General features: G+C 49.5%; 1 protein-coding gene across 1 annotated transcript in view; it reads right to left on the bottom strand.

Annotated features, from left to right (window-relative positions):
- The window catches only part of B3GNT2 (UDP-GlcNAc:betaGal beta-1,3-N-acetylglucosaminyltransferase 2), a 47,935-nt gene extending 38,087 nt beyond the window's left edge, over positions 1 to 9,848 (bottom strand). Inside the window, exon 1 of the mRNA XM_070069073.1 lies at positions 8,979 to 9,848. The gene's annotated coding sequence lies outside the window, so the exon portion shown is untranslated. The remainder of the gene's footprint in view (positions 1 to 8,978) is intronic.
- Positions 9,849 to 18,050: the final 8,202 nt, after the last annotated feature.

The following is an 18,050-nucleotide window of genomic DNA, read 5'->3' on the forward strand; positions in this document are numbered from 1 at the left end:
GGGAGTCTCCGAATCCAGATTCAGATCCTACTCTGGGTAAAGCCGCTGCCTGCAGTGCCAGCATCCCATATGGGCACAGGTTTGAGTTCTGGCTGCTCTACTTCTGATCCAGCTCTTTGCTGTGGCCTGGGAAAGCAGTAGAAAATGGCCCAAGTGCTTGGGCCTCTGCACCTGCATGGAAGATCCGGAAGAAGCTCCTGGCTCCTAGCTTCGGATAGGCTCAGCTCCAGCTGTTGCAGCCATCTGGGAAATGAACCAGTGGTTAGAAGACCTCTCTCTCTCTCCCTCTCTGTAACTCTGCCTTTCAAATAAATAAATCTTAAAAAAAAAAAATCCTACTCTGGAAAGAAGCCAAGTGTGACCCTCATAAGGATAGTAACACCTGTCTCAAAGTTTCCAGGAAAAGGAAATGTCACTCATGACCAAGTTCCTGCAGACTCATGGTGCTTAATAAATGTTTCCCTCCTTGGCCTTGGCCATGGGACAAAGTCCTTACCAGAATGAAGTACAGATGGTATCTCGGCGTAGAATCCTTGAGATTCTCAACATTTGTCCTAGGCTGCTCAAAGGAAGAACCACTCTGTTTTCCTTCCAGAGGGTTCTGATATCATCACAGCATCATCATCATCATCACCCATGTCGCTCCCCGTCTTCGTGGAGGAGCGACACTAAACCCTGCATAGGTTTCCTATCCGAGTCACGGCACCATTATGTCGCTCCCCCTCTTCGTGGAGGAACGACACAGGACCCTGCGCTGTTCTTCTGTCTGCTCGGCCCTCCCCGGGTTTGCTGCTGGTCCTTCCCGTGTTGGCTGCTGGTCCTTCCACCTCCGTGGAAGGGCGGCTCCCCCTGCCACATTCCCCACTTCCGCGGGGGAGCGGCACACCGCCGGCCAGCTCTCTCGGGGGCTGCACAGGTGTTCCCCTCAGATGTTCCTGGTGCATGCCGTCTCTCTCCTCCTTTATAGTCCTCTTCCACCAATCCCAACTCTGCTACCCACACGCCGAGTACGCTGCTCTCCTCCAATCAGGAGCAGGTCCCACAGTTTATTGGTTGAACTGGAGGCAGCTGTGTAGAAGCTGTTTCCCTTCTCAGCGCCATATTGTGGGAAAGCAGATGCATAGAATAAGTCTTAATTCCAGTAACTTAGTCTAGTCCGAGTTGCTCCCAGTTGCTCCCCACAACCCAGAATGTAGGAAACAATTGATTATCCTGGGGAGGTGCCACTTCAGGACTGTGACCTATGAAACTTACTTGGCAAGTTTGTCTTCCAGTAAAACCATCACTGGAAGGGGAGGGCCTACTCCTCAAATGCGCCAACTGATGGGGCAAGTGTCTGGCCTAGCAGTCAAGCTGACAGTTGGGATACCCTCATCCCACATCAGAGTACCTGGGTTTGATTCCCAGCTTCAGCTCCTGATTCCAGATTTGTGCTAATGAGGACCCTACACTGCACCAGTGATGGCCTGCCACCTGCATGGGTGAACCAAAATGAGTTCCCAGCTCCTGCCTTTGCCCCCCACACCCCTGTTACAGGCATTTGAGGACTGAACCAGTAGATGGGAGCCCCTCTCTCTCAAGTAATTTGTGTTTTGTTTTGTTTTTAGAAAGGGAGATGTGTGTTTGGCACAGCAGTTAAGGGACTGCTTGGGATGCCTCCATCCCATATTAGAGGCCTTGGGTTTGAGTCCTGGCTCTGCTCCAATTCCAGCTTCCTGATAATGCTCACCTGTGAGGCAGCAGGTGCTGGCTCAAGTAGTTGAGTTCCTGCCACTCACATAAGAACTCAGATTGAGTTCCTGGCTCTTAGCTTCAGCCGGGCCCAGCCCCAACCGTTGCCAGCACTTGGAAAGTGAACTAGCAGGGGGAAGAGCTCTCTGTCTCTAAAATACATTATATAAATTTCAACATGAAGATAGACAGGGAAATTACAGAACAAGAGACCCTGTGGATAGTCTTAAAAGGGAATCGGGATATACACAACATGAATGAATCTTAAAACATGTTGAGTGAAGGCAGTCACACATAGCACACATAGCAGATACGAAGTTCAAGAACAGGTGAAAACTAATCCATGGTGGTAGAATTCAGAATGGTAGTTCCTTCTGGGATAAGGAGAAAATTAGCTGGAAAGAGACATGAGAGACATTTCTTTTATCCCAGAAATGTTCTGTGTTTTCAATGGAAAATATGTGATTATAAGCAAGCATTCCTGTCACAACTCATCACACTATACACTTCAGATTTGTGCACTTTTTCCAGAAAAAAATAAATCTTTTTCATAAGTTAGCTGCTTGACATTGGGACATTGTATTTGTTATATTTAAATTAAGGGGAAAAAAAGGAGCAACTGATTTTATGCAGGGGGGAGCATGGGCCAGGGGAGAAGAAGATTGTTCCCTACCCATCAGCGCAGCTCCCCTGTCAGGCAACTGCCCCGCTGCCAGTATGAACTGACACTTCAAAATCAACTGGAGAAGGGTGATGCGTTTTTCTTTCCTTTATTTTTTGAGGATTTATTTCAAAGTCAGAGTAACAGAGACAGAGAGATCTTCCATCTGCTGGTTTACTCCCCAGATGGCTGCAATGGCCACGTGGAGCCAGGAGCCAGGAGCTTCTCCCATGTCTTCCACATGACTAGGAGGGGCCAACCCCTTGGGCCATCTTCTGCTGCTTTTCCCAAGCTATTAGCAGGGAGCTGAATTGGAAGCAGAGCAGCTGCGACATGAACCGGTGCTGATATGGAATGCGGGCGTTGTAGGCAGTGGCTTTGCCCTCTATGCCGTAACACCAGCCCTAGGAATGTGTTTTTCTAAAAATATCCGAGACTGGGTTAACAATTTGGATTCAAGCTCTGGCCCTCTATGATTTGAAAATATTTTCATGACCTTTTCCTCCTTTTCTCATCCAAGGTGATCCAGGAAATGATTTTCCAGAATCAGCATCTTCCATCCCCGGCAGTACATACACATCATTGCATAACACCGGCTCTCTAAATGTCATGTCCATAATTCGACAGAGAAAAACAGCGGTTCGGTTGATCCACCAAAGACATATTCATGATCATTAAAAATCAGGAAAAAGAGTGTTTGGGTCACCAGGAGAATCCCAGATAGAAAGAATCCTGACAATCAAGCATTTCAAAAAGCAAGGTCACCTAAAATGTGGTAGGGTTGAATGGGCAGTTGGACCTAGAACAAAAATTGCCAGTTGTGGATGCAAGGCCATTATTAAGCACCTCCATGACAAATCCCTTCTGTGATGGCGAAGGGAATTTATCTCATGTGACAAGAGGGTAGGCAGGGCAGGCTTCAGCCCAGCGGATTGTGGCTTTGCCTCAGTTGGTCTTCTCTGCTGTTCTCGTCTCCATCTTCTTCCCATGTCTCTTCCTCTCTGCAGCTATTTTAGGTATCTCAAAACCAACATTCAACAGAAGGACTGTTTCTCCCCTTGTCTCTTTTTATGGCCCAGGAAACCTTTTCCATAGTTCCCTACCAGATTTCTCTTCTTACCTCATTGACTGGGATGGAGACACATGACGCTTCCCTAGCCAATCCTTGGCAAAAGTGATCAGCACCACCCTGAATAGCTTAACCAATTAGCATTTACTCCTGATTCTTCGCATGAAGAGGCTATGGGCCTTCACACAGTCAGGGCTTGACCAAGTAGAGTGGAAAAGGTGTGACAGGCAGGGTTTCCCAGCTCTGTAACACAGGTTTGCATGTTGGAAGTTTGTTGAGGCGTAATCTCAGTATCAGTGCCTTGGGAAGTGAAGAAAGCAAGGATGGACATGGAAAGAAAATGACCTCCAATGCTATCAGGACAAAGGCCTCGGCTCATCCTCGGGGGCTCTGGTGCTGGGATGCCTCAGAGTTGTTCCGAACTGAGGGGAGAGGACGACGCCTTTGACATCCATCATTCATCAGACCTGGGCTGCCCACCGTCCACGTGATGGCGACCTCTGGCAGGGTGGCTCTACAGCAGAGGACCTGTCTCAGAGAGGGACTCGGCTGGCAGGTCTGTCATCAACACTCCTAGCAGATGGGGGAATAGGGGCTTCAGTTTTGGAGGGTGCATTTGGGTGACACAACATGACATTCACTACAGGGGAGATGGCTACTGGGTGGGTGGTCTATTAGGGCCTCCTGGAAACCACCCTGTCCACACTCATGTCCAGAGAAAACATCGTATGGCAGCTTTGACCAGGATCATCTCTGGAACCTCACTGTCTCTCTCCTCTACTTCCTGGACAGAGAGCAAACAAGAGCGTGTCCAAGCAGCAGCCACTATCCTGGTCTTTAAGAGTAGGACAGACAGGAGGCAGCTATGCAGAACCCAAGTCCTCAGACTTAAGGGGCATGATGCCCACAAGAATGAAAATCCACAGGATTAGTCTTGCACAAGCCAGGAGCCCGCTGAGCCCTGGCATCTGTTGAACTTCCCAGATCACACAAATTAAACTGTTCAGTTCCACATTTCCATAGTGCGCCTCTTGCCAAGCTTCCCAACACAGTCAACACAATAGGAAAATCAAAATGAGCAGTTCAAGCAATTATGGATACACAGGTCAAATAAATAAGCCTTTATCTAGGACTTAAACAGACATAGTCAACAAGGGTCTAATCCCAAACTGAGCTTTGGACAAAGACAGGCTTTACAAAACAAAAGGGAGGGAGGGAGAGAAGATGTTTCTGCGAATTTTTTTCTGTCTCATTGGAAATTGTCGCTCCCCCTCTTCGTGGAGGAGCAACACTGAACCCTGCGCTGTTCTTTTCGTCTGCCCGGCCCTCCCCGGGTTTGCTGCTGGTTCTTCCCGGGTTGGCTACTATCCCTTCCACCTCCGTGGAAGGGCAGTTCCCCCTGGCCACATTCCCCACTTCCGCAGGGGAGCGGCACACCGCCGGCCGGCTCTCTCGGGGGCTGCACGGGTTCCCTTAGATGTTCCCCATAGATGTTCCTGGTGCATGCCGTCTCTCTCCTCCTTTATAGTCCTCCTCCGCCAATCCCAACTCGGCTGCCCACACGCCGAGCACGCTGCCCTCCAATCAGGAGCAAGTCCTACAGTTAATTGGTTGAACTGGAGGCAGCTGTGCGGAAGCTGTTTACTTCTCTCCCAGCGCCATATTGTGGGAGAGCAGATGCATAGAATAAGTCTTAATTCGAGTAACTTAGTCTAGTCCGGATTGCTCCCCACAGATCCCCCTTTCTTTTTATTTTTTAGCGTTGATACGCGCCTGTCTTCGGTGTCCCGCGGCACACACTCTGCTCTACTTGCTAGAGTTGCCACAGGCTCTTACAAGTCCTATCAATCAGGAAAACCGAATCCGGGTCCTCTCTTCGCCGTGTTGTGAGGAGGTTTTTAGGCGCTGATGCGTGCCTGTGTTCGGTGCCCTGCAGCGCATGCTCTGCTCTGCCTGCAGGGGACTTACAAGACCTATCAGGCAAACCGAATCCAAGCCTTCTCATTGCCTTATTGTGGGGGAGACTTATTAGTGTTGGTTCGTGCCTATCTTCGGTGACCTGCAGCTCATACTCTGGTCGAGCTTTGCTGGCGCTTACCGCCTTAAATCAGGCAGACCGAATCCAAGCCTCCTAATTGCGGTATTGTGGGGAAGCTTTACTGATGTTAATTCGTGCCTGTCTTCGGTGACCTGCGGCTAGCCGCCCAGGTGCTCATCGCCTCACTAATCGGGCAGACCGAATCCAAGCCTTCTAATTGGCATGTTGAGGGGAGGCCTTATTTTTCTCTATTTCTCTATCTCCGGGCATTCCTACCTCTCCCATTTCACTTCTATCTTCCAGCATTCCCATTTCTCTTTTACTTCACTTCCAAACTTCTGTTTCTCTTATCCCCGCAGCTTCCCGGCACCTCGCCCCGCCGGCGGGTTCCCGGCTCTGCGCCGCTTCAGCCCGCGCGCCTCTCTCATCTGCGCAGCTTCCCGGCTTTGCGCGGCTCGGCTTTGCGCGCTCCGCGGTCTCCACGCTTAACCCTTTCGCGTCTGAACCACGGCCTACGCCAGCGTTCCCTATCTATTCACGCCCCGTGCTCTCTCTGCACGCGGCGGCTTCCGCGAGTAACACAGCGTAGCTTGCGTCTCCACCACTAGCATTCAATCCAAGTTCCCCGGGCTAGCCTGGCGAATTCAACCCAGCGTACGTCTCCGCCCCACGGTTTGGCTTCCCGTCCTTTGCTCCCCGGGCTAATCAGACGGATCCCAACCTGGCTTGCGTCTCAGCTTCTGGTTTCAACTTTTCGCCCCCTATTCCCGGGCTAACTTGAGAATCCCAAAGTGGCTTTCGTTTCCGCCTTGGCCTGCCCCCCGCGGCTTCAATTTCCCTAACATTTTTCTCTACCCGGTATGTTTCCCTAAGTTTTCTTCCAACAATATTCCTCCCTCATTTCTCCTGGCCTCTCCCCACAGTCCGCATCCGAGTCTGTTTGTTCTAGCTTTCACTTTCGCTTTCGACCTTAGAGATTTCTCCCAGCTTCCCCCCGTAGTCCGTATCCGAGTCTATGCCTAGGCTTTCAATAGCTTCTTCCGGCACCCTTTTTCGTCCGGCTTTTCCCTAGGCTGTTTACTAGTCTCTTTCTCCGGTAATTTCCCTAGGCTCTTTGCTAGTTTCTCTCTCCGATATTTTCCCATTTCCTCCCGGTCTTTCCCTCCTAGGTTTCCTATCCGAGCTAGGTTTCCTATCCGAGTCACGGCACCATTATTTTGCTCCCCCTCTTCGTGGAGGAGCAACACAGGACCCTGCGCTGTTCTTTTCGTCTGCCCGGCCCTCCCCGGGTTTGCTGCTGGTTCTTCCCGGGTTGGCTACTATCCCTTCCACCTCCGTGGAAGGGCAGTTCCCCCTGGCCACATTCCCCACTTCCGCAGGGGAGCGGCACACCGCCGGCCGGCTCTCTCGGGGGCTGCACGGGTTCCCTTAGATGTTCCCCATAGATGTTCCTGGTGCATGCCGTCTCTCTCCTCCTTTATAGTCCTCCTCCGCCAATCCCAACTCGGCTGCCCACACGCCGAGCACGCTGCCCTCCAATCAGGAGCAAGTCCTACAGTTAATTGGTTGAACTGGAGGCAGCTGTGCGGAAGCTGTTTACTTCTCTCCCAGCGCCATATTGTGGGAGAGCAGATGCATAGAATAAGTCTTAATTCGAGTAACTTAGTCTAGTCCGGATTGCTCCCCACAGAAATCCTAAACTAACATTTTATTCAGCTCTCCTTGCTGCCCTGCTGCTTCCGCCCCCTCACCCCCCAGAACATTCCCTGGCTCTGTTGCTAATCTGGCCGTAGTGCCAGCTCCTAGAAGCGTGTGAAAACAGTGGTCACCGAAAGGGGCTGGAGAATGACTTTGTTCGTTGTTGGGGTCTAGTTAAACACCTACAAATTAAAGCCATCTACACGAGCATGTGTCTGAGACTGTAGTACCATCAGGCACCAAACCTCAAACAGGTTAGCCACCCGAACGGCAGAGTGAGATGCACAAATCTCACACTGCGGCTGCCACCAGCCCAGGGAGCCCCGGGTAGTCCTTCTTTATTATGATCATCTTTTGAACAACAAAGTGTCCTCCTTCTAGCAGGAAAGCCGCGTACATGTCCTGGGAGGGAACCATTGGTTGCTTTGGTTCTGTAGACATAAGGCCAGTGGCTATTCACTGTCTTGGGGAAAGGAGAATGAACAATTACTTTCTTTTTCCTTTTTTGAAACTTCTGAATTTTTAACTGATCTGTTAACAATGTACCTATTCCCAGAGTAGCAGGTTATGTTTCAATATACGTGTACATTGTGTATTCTTCAAATAAATGTAGCTTTTGCTTTCCCCTCTCTGGTCTGATAAAAGCCATTCCTTCTCATGTAGGCCTATAGTCTTTGCTGTAATTCTTTTTTGTTGTTGTTGTTGTTGTTGTTCTTTTTAAAATATTTACTTATTTATTTGAAAGAGTTACAAAGAGACAAAGAGAGAGAGGTCTTCCATCCACTGGTTCACTTCCCAGATGGCTGCAACGGCCAGGGCCAGGCCAGGCCAAAACCAGGATTTTCTTCCAGGTCTCCCACCTGAGTGCAGTGGCCCAAGCACTTGGACCATTTTCTGCTACTTTCCCAGGCCATTAGCAGGTAGCTGGATCAGATGTGGAGCAGGGGCCCGCACAATGGCATAGAATGATGCTGTGCCTCCATCTGCACTGCTGGCATCCCATATGGGTGCTAGTTCGAGTCCCAGCTCTTCAAAAAGTGGCACCAAAGGGGAGGCTGTTGTAGCACAGTGAGTATTGCCATCACCTGCAACGCTGGCATCCCATATTAGATTGCTGGATGGATTCCTGGCTCCGGCCAGGTGGTTACTGCTTATTTGCTTAACATGCCCACAAAGCCACAGACCAGAGAGGCAAACCTGCCGGTGGGAGGCCTCCTTTGGGATAAAAGACTGGGAAAACAACAGAAGGCTCACAGAGGCAGAGGCTGAAAACGATGGGGCCAGAAGACGGCGCAAACAGCTGGAAAGCAGGGCGCCCCAGTCCTCACCCAACGGCTGCGGTGCCGCTCTGGCTACCGAGAGCTGGGCAGGATGGCGGCTGTGGAGGTCAAAGAGCCACAGTAGGGGAGGCAGTAGATTAACCAAAGACACGTTTGCTTCCTAAACGCTGTTATCACGGCAGCTTCTGGGTCTTCGAGGGGATTGGATCAACAGCATTAGCTGGTAAGTGAGCAGCTCGCAGCCTGAGGGGGCTGCTCAGGGTAGCGGCTGGCTACTGGCAAAGCCAGACTCAAACTGATGGGTCAGCCCTCGCTGCTACACCCATTATAAAAAGATATCACTACTGGGCCCCTTCACTTTTTATTTGTCTAAAGGTCAACTTTAATCAAGTTCCGGAATGAGAGCACACAGCTCCAAAAAGAAACATCTGGGCAGAAGATTCAAGTTCATACCTAACAGAATGTTTCCAGAAAATACAAGGGGGCGGAGGCCTGACTTACCTTTCTGTCTCCCGGCACTCCTCTCCATAGCTGTGCTGGGGCAGGGCATCCTGCTGACCTCGGGGGCGCTGGGACGCTCCTGGTGGGATCCAGAGAAAGCTTCCTGGACGCTTTCTCCACAACCTTTTCCACTTGTCTTTTTTTTTTTTTTTATGTTATTTATTTTTTAGTTCAAAGGCAGACACACACAGAGACAGAGATGTTCCATCCACTGGTTGACTTCCCAAATGCCCAGAGCAGTCAGGGCTGGGCCAGGCTGAAGCCAGGAGCCAGGAACTCCATTCAGGTCTGCCACGTGGATGGCACGAACCCAAGTACTTGGGCCATTATCTGCTGTTTCCCAGGATACACATTAGCAGGAAGCTGGATCTGAAGCAGAGTAGCAGGGACTTAAACCCAGCACTCAGACATGGAATGTGGGTGACCCAAGCAGCAGCTCAACACGCTGTGCCAAAGCACCTGCCTCTTGCCATTTTCTTGAAGGCTTCCCAAGGCTGGGGTCCATGTCTCCAGACAGTGCTGCCACTTCTGCCCATTTATTTTTTTTCCACTTGTTTCCATTGCTTTCAGGAGTTTAGCCTTCCTTTTCTTCTACCACTTTTTTTTTTTTTTTTAAAGATTTGTTTGTTTGAAAGGCAGAGGCAGAGAGAGAGAGAGAGAAAGAGAGAGAGAGGTCTTCCATCTGCTGGTTCACTCTCCAGATGGCCGCAATGGCCAGAGCTGTGCTGATCTGAACCCAGGAGCCAGGAGCTTCTTCCAGGTCTCCCATGTGGGTGCAGGAACCCAAGGATTTGAGCCATCTTCTACTGCTTTCCCAGGCCATAGCAGAGAGCTGGCTCGGAAGTGGAGCAGCCGGGACTCGAACCAGCACCCATACGGGATACCAGCACTGCAGGTGGCAGCTTTACCTGGTATGCCACAACACCACAGCACCAGCCCCTCTACTTGGTTCTGCAATGCCTTTCAGCTTCAGGGGCCCCTTTGGGCCTGCTCTTAGGCCTCCATGGTGGCCACTTGCAGATTGGTAGGTTGACTCTCCTTTACTCTGAAGAGTGAAATGTGGTTAAAATGAACATCTGGGCAGCTGTGATTATCTGCATGAAATCACAGGCACTGGGCTTCTCGCTGGGCACCAGGTATCATGAGGGAGTTGAGGATCTGAGATAGGGTGGGAGGTGCAGTTGAGCTGTTGCTCAGTGCAGCGGCATCTCCCATCAGATTGTCTATTTCCAGTCCCAGCTCTCCTGCTTCTGACCCAGCTTCTTGAAAATGTGCACCCTGGGAGGCAGCAGATGGCCCAAGTACTTGGGTCCCTGCCACCTGTCTGGGAGACCTGGATTGAGTTTCAGGTTTCTGGTTTTGGCTTGAACCAGTCCTTGATGTTGCGGGTATTTGAGGAGTAAACCAGTGGATGAAAGATTTCTGTCTGTCTCCCAGCTGTTCAAAAGGAGTGCAGATAAATAAAAAAAATTCATAAATTAGAGAGATGAAGGAGTTTACTTGCCTATCTCTTCAGGAAACCCCTGAGAGGGAAGGGCCAACCATGGCTTCAGAAATTCTCCCAGAAAGTCATTTTTCACCTGTAGTGGGGATGGGGACATTGTGCTTTCTTTTCCAAGCACAATGTTTTATTTGTTTTTATTGTCAGGAAATGTCAATTTTTTTTTTTATGATAGAATGGGAATTTGGGGAGGAAGGGTTAAGGAGAAATGCTTTTTGCCTATGTGACCAGCAGCTACTTAGAATCAGGACATGCTGGATGGAAACTAGGTGGGGCTCAGAGGGAAACCACTTCTACTTCCCCTCCCCTTTGGTTTTCTTTTGGTTTGATTGAAGGGTGAGATTCTGTGCAAGGCAGCAGCTTGCACAGGGAAGACTGCATTTGTCTCACTCGGTGAGATGGGAGATCAGTCAGAGGAGGGAGCAGGCTGAAGACGCCCACTGGGGAAGCCAGGTGACTGTGGGGACGATTTAATCTCAGCGACATATCACCTGAATACCTGCTATGAGCAAAACAAAGAAGGATGGAGCATGGTCCTCGTCCTTATAATGTGTGACTCTGATTTACTGCTCTATCCCCCAACACCAAGCCAGGTGCTTGCCAGACAGAAGGGGCTCAGTTACTCTTCCCTGGATGGAAGAATGGGATGTCCAGGTTTGAAAAGATGCAGCACCGCATTTCCACCAGAAAAAATCCATACACCCTTTTCCTCCGCATTTAGATCCGTTAGTGCCGACGAGTGCCCTCTGTCAGGCCTCACGGTAATGAAGGGCCATCATCCTCCCACTCCTGGTGTTCAGCACAGCAGTGCTGGCCTTTCCATACGTGGCTGCCCATCAAATCCCCAGCGCCGGGAGAAGACGCAGACCCTAGCAGAGGGTCAACAGCCAAACTTGCAGTCTGCTGCAAGACTGCCGAGCCGCATGCCTGAGGTCAAACGTGCCCCTCCGGCCAAGAGACACCAGAGACTGCTTCTTCCCGGTTTAGTGGCAAGACCCAAGCCTGGCTGATATGCTACAGGGTAGGGGGCCAAAAGCTGTTCTCATTTTGCTTCCAGAAGTCACTTTTGGGTCCCAGAAAGAGGAAGCTATGACCTCGGCACTGCAGCAACTTGGAACAGAGCATTCTAAAGCAGCTGAAAAGTCCTTGGGCGTTTCTCAGATGGAGTTCTTTACCGCCTCCTCTTTCCTGAGCACAGCCTTCTGATTCCTATCCTGTGAGTTTCCAAGTGAATGAGTTTTCCAAGGACCTGCGAACTTGATTTGGAAACTGTGCCATGTAGAAAATTCCCGCTGTCCCTACAAGAGAAACAGGTGTTCTCTCCCTTGGAGGTTCTGAACCAGACATGGAGGAAGGTCCTGAGGCTTTTCCACTAGCAGCTTTCGCTGCACAGATCTCATTTTCAGCCAAGGGAAGTCCATCCCCCAGATTCACCCAGGGAGAAAGCATCTTTCTGGTACAGAGTAGGGGAAGGCCATCAGAAAGACTAGTTTTGCCCAGGGAAGAATGGGTGGCATCCGTGTCCCACAGTAAGCTCTTGTATCACGGTAACAGAACGAGAGGATCATCACGCATGAAGAGACATTTCACCTACTCTCCTGCTACTGTCGGAGATTTCCTCTTCTCTTCCTTTCTAAGATTTGTTTATTTATTTGAAAGTCAGAAATACAGAGAGGGGGGGGCCGGCGCTGTGGCTCACTTGGTTAATCCTCCGCCTGTGGCACCAGCATCCCATATGGACGCCAGGTTCTAGTCCTGGTTGCTCCTCTTCTGTCCTGCTCTCTGCTGTGGCCCGGGAGGGCATTGGAGGATGGCCCAAATCCTTGGGCCCTGCATCTGCATGGGAGACCAGGAAGAAGCACCTGGCTCCTGGCTTTAGATCAGCATAGTTCTGGCCGTAGTGGCCATTTGAGGGGTGAACCAATGAAAGGAAGACCTTTCTCTCTGTCTCTCTCTCAGTCTAACTCTATCTGCACACCTAGGAGGCATTTCAGGAGAGAGGGGACCATTGCCTGCAGCAGGATGCACCCCTCGCCAGCCTGCCCCTCATCAGCACAACACAGGCTGCCTTCCCTATCTGTGGATCAGCAGTGTCTTTCTCGACAAATGTCTTTGAGCTTTAAAAGATCTCTATGCACCCATGTGCTTGAGGTATCCCACTGTAATGAAAGGCAATCTCACCCATTCTAATTCAGTAAATAGCAACTTAGTGGCTGTCTTACACAAAAGAATGCCACACACTACTGGAAAACTAATGTTAAGACCCAGGTCCCCGACCTCAAGGAATTCATCATCTTTTTAGAAGCCCTGGGATGTCAGCTATGGGCTCTGCCAAACCAAATGTCCTCTATAGAGAGGGAATGGGCCCAACCTATAGCCCCTGCTCAGAGATGACACCAAGCTGTGTTATGCCCAGGAATGGATGTTTACTGGGCCAGGACCAGGGGTGAGCCCAAGGGCCACCCCCTCACCCCACCTTATGGTAGGAAGTGACCTTGGGAGTTGCTGGCATGGAAAGATGAGCTGGGCCAAAACTACGGGAGTGGGAGCTACAATCTGGGCGCATGTGGAGGAGGCACAGGGTCAGAGCATAGGCAGGACCTGGGTCACATCAACAGCCATGGGCTGCACTGAGGCTCCTGAAACTTGGCTTTCCAGCAGTCTTGCCTTTCCTGAAGCTCAAAGACCCTGATTCCTTTTTCTGGGTTCTTCTGTATAAGCAAGCACTCATTCGATACCCATACCTTAATGCAGAGCAACATGGCCACGCCCTGTTACTGCCACTGCTATGGGAACCAGAGACTCTCCCCTCCAATAGGAGGGAAGAGGACAGGGCAAGTCACAGGACAGCCCTGGTGCAGGCTGCAGGACTGTGCCATGTGACACCCGTCTGGACGCCATCTGAAGCTTGTCAGGCCTGCCAGACCACGGGGACTGCGAGCTGCACAAGGGCTGTGATGTTTACTGCTGCTCTCCTTGCTCAGGGCTGGGCTGGCACGGAGCGGGTGATCATTAACTGCTGGCTGAATGAGTGACTGGAGAGACTGTGAGCCAGAAAGACTACTGAAGCTTAGTGCTGGCTGTGGCCTGTGGGTCCTGATCTCTCCCGGCTGCGTCACACAGCGAGGCTGCCCTGTGGGCACTCCCTTTAAGGGCTTCCCTGTCCTCTGACTTCCAGTGGGGTTCAGGCAGATGAGGACCCTGGCCAGAGTCAGAGGGAAGGTGCGTGGCATCACACTCCTGTGAAACAGCCCTCTCCCCTGCCTCCCCGTTCTCAGGCCCGGACACGGTACTGACTCCAGGCCAATGCTGCCAGCCCAGAGTTACCCCCGTCTTCTGTGGTGTCCCCACCAACCTTCATAAACAATCAATCCCTTTATTAAACACTGCTCAAACCACCCACAATGAGCGTGTCATCCCTTTCCTGCTGAGACCCTGACTGATAGAAGCTCCAGAACTCAAGCTTGCACTTGTTGCTATCTGGTGCTCTGAGTGCTGGTACATTCTGCTTAGCTGTACCCACTCCAGCCCAGCCTCCCAGGGGCAAGGGGGCTGGGAGGACGTTTGCTCAAACTGGCCCAGTGGGAGGTGAGGGTGGTGGCGGGCAGGAGGGCAGCGAGGAGCTGCCCCTCAGGCGCCCACACAAAGTGAGGTGGACACTTGACTCAGTGGCTACCATGCCCGAGAATGAAGTCTGGGTCCAACCTCCTGCCATGCAAGAAAGCTTTCCTTCTTAGATCAAAATTGGGCCTTATTTTGAGTTACATTTTATTGCACAACTACAGAAGCAGAAAATTCTCTCCATGAGGGGCCGTTGCTCTGCTGCAATCATACAGTTAACTGACCCAAATCAATGCCACAGAGGCAGGATGGGGGTGCAATGTTCTTTTCTATCCCATTTTTGCCTTTTTAATATTGATAAGCTCTAAGAAAGCAAGGGGGGCTAGCCATCTCAAGCTGTGCCCTTTCAGCCTAAGTACAGGGTTAGAGAGAGGGGCCAGGAGCAGGAGGGTTACTTTCATTTTTACCACAATTTGCTTTCCCTGAACAAGCTAATGGAGAAAAGCACATTTTAGATATTCTGAAAAGGACATTAAAAAGGTCTCCAATTATCCTAAGCTTTCTCTTATTGCTAAAAAATTATCTTTTCCCAGCTCTTTGGTACATATTATCTTGTCTGCCTAAGATGTGCTTTTAAAGCACATTTCCCACCAGGCAGGTTCAACAGGAATCTAGGAGAGAAATGTCTGAGCTCCTACTTCAGACGCAAATGGAAAAACACAAGATCAGAATTTATTTGTTTTCTCTTCTTCCCTTTCTCTCATCCGTTTTAAAAAAAGGGCACAGGATACACTGTTTTCTTTAGTTCGAAGTCTTCTGGCAATAGCCCTTTAAGAGAAAGAATCATATGGTAATTATTAATTTTGCATGGGATCAACTCTGGCCTCAGCTTTCATTTGAGATGCAGTTACATGAAAAACAGACTGCGTTAATTTCATCCCCTCTGGGGTTGCCTGGCAACAGGGCCTTGTTCCACACCATCTCTTCTCCTTGGCCCAGAGTGATCTCTTCGGGGTGTTGCTCAGACTGAGGCAATCATCACCCTCCTACTGTTGCTTCTGAATGTGCCCTGAGCTTCTGATAGCACAGCATGTCAGTGGCTTTGCTGCAGTCATGCGGCCTGGAGTCCGTAGAAGCCCTGGGCTTGTCAGCACAGAGAATGAACTAATGAACTATGCTTGGAGAACTGGGGATCTGAGCATAAACAATGTTGGAGGTGACGGTGAAGAGCAGCGGGACTGGGCGGAGGTCAGTATCAAAGGCCTCAAAACTCAAGACAGGCATTCCTGTGTTCTAGTTTGGAAATATTTCTAAGCTACATTGTTAAATAACGCCAAGTCCAGAACAGTACACATAGGCTGCTAGCTTTTCTATGTGTGTGGAGAGAGGGGGCGTTAAAATATTTTGTTTATGTTTGCATAAGGAAATACACCAATGCACCTGTGAGTCTGGAATTGTCTCAAAATTAAAAGTTAAAGGAAATGTTTTCAGGGGCCAGTGCTGTGGTATAGTAGGTTAAACTACCACCTACAGTGCTGGCAACCCATATGAGCAACAGTTCGAGTCCTGGCTGCTCCACTTCTGATCTAGCTCCCTGCTAATGGCCTGAGAAAAGCACCAGAAGACAGGCCAAGTGCTTGGATCCCTGCCACCTATGTGAGAGATGCGGAAGAAACTCCTAGCTTTGGCCTGGCCCAACCCCATTTGCAGAGTGAAGCAGAGGAGGGAAGCTTTCTCTCTCTGTCTCTCCTCCTCTCTCTGTAACGTTGCCTTTCAAATAAGTAAATAAATCTTTTTAAAACATGTTTTCAGCATTCACAACCCTGTTTTCCCTTGCTGTTTAAACACCACTCCTGGAGTCCTTTGTAAAGGAAGTCAGTCTGCACATTTTGAACTCTTTGAGTGATTCGGTCAGAGACGGAGGTGTCTTTGAACATCTTGTGCTACAGAGAAAAAGCCTCAGCAAGGAGCGTTAGCCTTAATCAGAGTGTGCTTCCATCCCTGTCCTACACGGCTTCAGCTGCAGTACCTAGAGATCTGAGAAGAAATAAATGAGGGCCTCCCCAGGGGTGGCCTCTGAGTGTGGAACTCCCATGATGAAAGCCTGGCTCTTCAATTCAAGTGAGCCCTTGATGGTGCCTCCCTGGCTCCCATGTTCCTCTCATCTCCGCAGCAGGCAGCCACCTGCACATACTCGCATCTTCCTTATCACTCTCTATTCTTCTCCACTAGATTAAACCTCCTCAGGGTAGCTACAATGGCTGAGTCACCACTATACATAGCTCCTCTGCTACATGCTTCGTTCTTAAGTTTTTATCTTGACATAATCATAGATTTATATTAAGTTACAAAAAATAGCCTTGGGATCTGCACTCTATCTTGGGATCCCTCCGATCTCCTAAATAATTTTTTTTAATCTGTGTACATTTTACAAAAAGATTTACTTATTTATTTGAAAGGAAGAATTGCAAAGAGAGAGGGAAAGACAGATAGAAAGATCTTCCATCTGATGGTTCACTCCCCAAATGGCCACAATGTCTTAAGTTGGTCCAAGCCAAAGCCAGGAGCCCAGAACTCCATCTGGATTTCCCATGTGGGTGCAGAGGTCAAGCACTTGGTCCATCTGCTGCTGCTTTCCCAGATGCATTGGCAGGGAGCTGGATTGGAAGTGGAGCAGCCAGCGGCTGATGTTGTGGTGTAGCAGGTAAAGTCACTGAGATGCCGGCATCCCCATATAGGCACTGGTTCAAGTCCCAGCTGCTCTACTTGTGATTCGCTCAGATGGAAGATCTCTCATCTCTCTCTCTAACTCTGACTTTCAAATAAATAAATAAATCTTGGGGCCATTGCTGTAGCGTAGTGAGAAAAGCTGCCACCTGCAGTGCCAGCATCCCATATGGGCACTGGTTCGAGTCCCAGCTGCTCCACTTCTGATCCAGCTCTCTGCTATGACCTGGGAAAGCAGTGGAGGGTAGTCCAAGTCCTTGGGCCCAGCATCCATGTGGGAAACATGGAAGAAGCTCCAGGCTTCTGGCTTTGGATCAGTTCAGCTCCAGCCATTGTGATCATTTGGGGAGAGAACCAGTGGATGGAAGATCGCTTGCTCTCTCTCTCTCTCTCTCTCTCTCTCTCTCTGCCTCTACCTCTGTAACCCTGCCTTTCAAATAAACAAATAAATATTTTTAAAGTAAAATAAATTTTTAAAAAATATTGGTGTGTCAAATAAAATCCGTAACCAAACTAGAAAAAATAAATAAATAAAGGCAGCCAGGACTCAAATTGGTGCCCATATCTTCCCAGGTGGTGGCTTAACACACTGTCCCACAACACCAGTCTCCAAATTTGGATACATTAAAATTTACTCTTTGCAATACAATACTAAGTTCTGTGGATTTTGAACAATGTTTACTGCCTTGTATTCACCATTCAGTATCACGCAGAGTAGCTTTAGCACCCTAAACAATATCCCCTGTGCTTCGCCCAGGCAAGCATTCCCTGCCCTACACTGCTGGCAGCCACTGAGCTTTCACCAGTTTTACAGTTGCGTCTTTTCCAGAATGTGATATAACTGGACTCATCCAGTGTGCTGCTTTCTTCAGACTGGCTTCTTTCACTTAGTGTTTGCATTGAAGAGTCAGCTCCATCTTGAACAGCTCATTTCATGTTATTGCTTTATAACATTCCATTGTATGGATGTACCAATTTGTACATCCACCACCACAGTCAAGAAACCTAACCGTTTCATAACCACAAGGATCTCTGGTTGCCTTTTACAGCCATACCCATCTCCTCACTCCGCATCCCTAATCCTTGGCAACCACCAACTCTTCTCCACTGCTGTAATTCTGTTTCAAGAATATAACTGAATCATATGGTATGTATCATTTTGGATAGGCTTTCTTCGACTCCTTGAATCCATCTCAATTGTTTCATGTATCAGTAATTCAATCCTTTTTATTGCAGTATAGTATCCTATGATATATAAGTGCTGGTTTGTTTTACTATTCACC

The sequence above is a fragment of the Oryctolagus cuniculus genome, chromosome 2 (genome assembly GCF_964237555.1).
Source record: "Oryctolagus cuniculus chromosome 2, mOryCun1.1, whole genome shotgun sequence".
NCBI classification, from domain to species: domain Eukaryota; kingdom Metazoa; phylum Chordata; class Mammalia; order Lagomorpha; family Leporidae; genus Oryctolagus; species Oryctolagus cuniculus.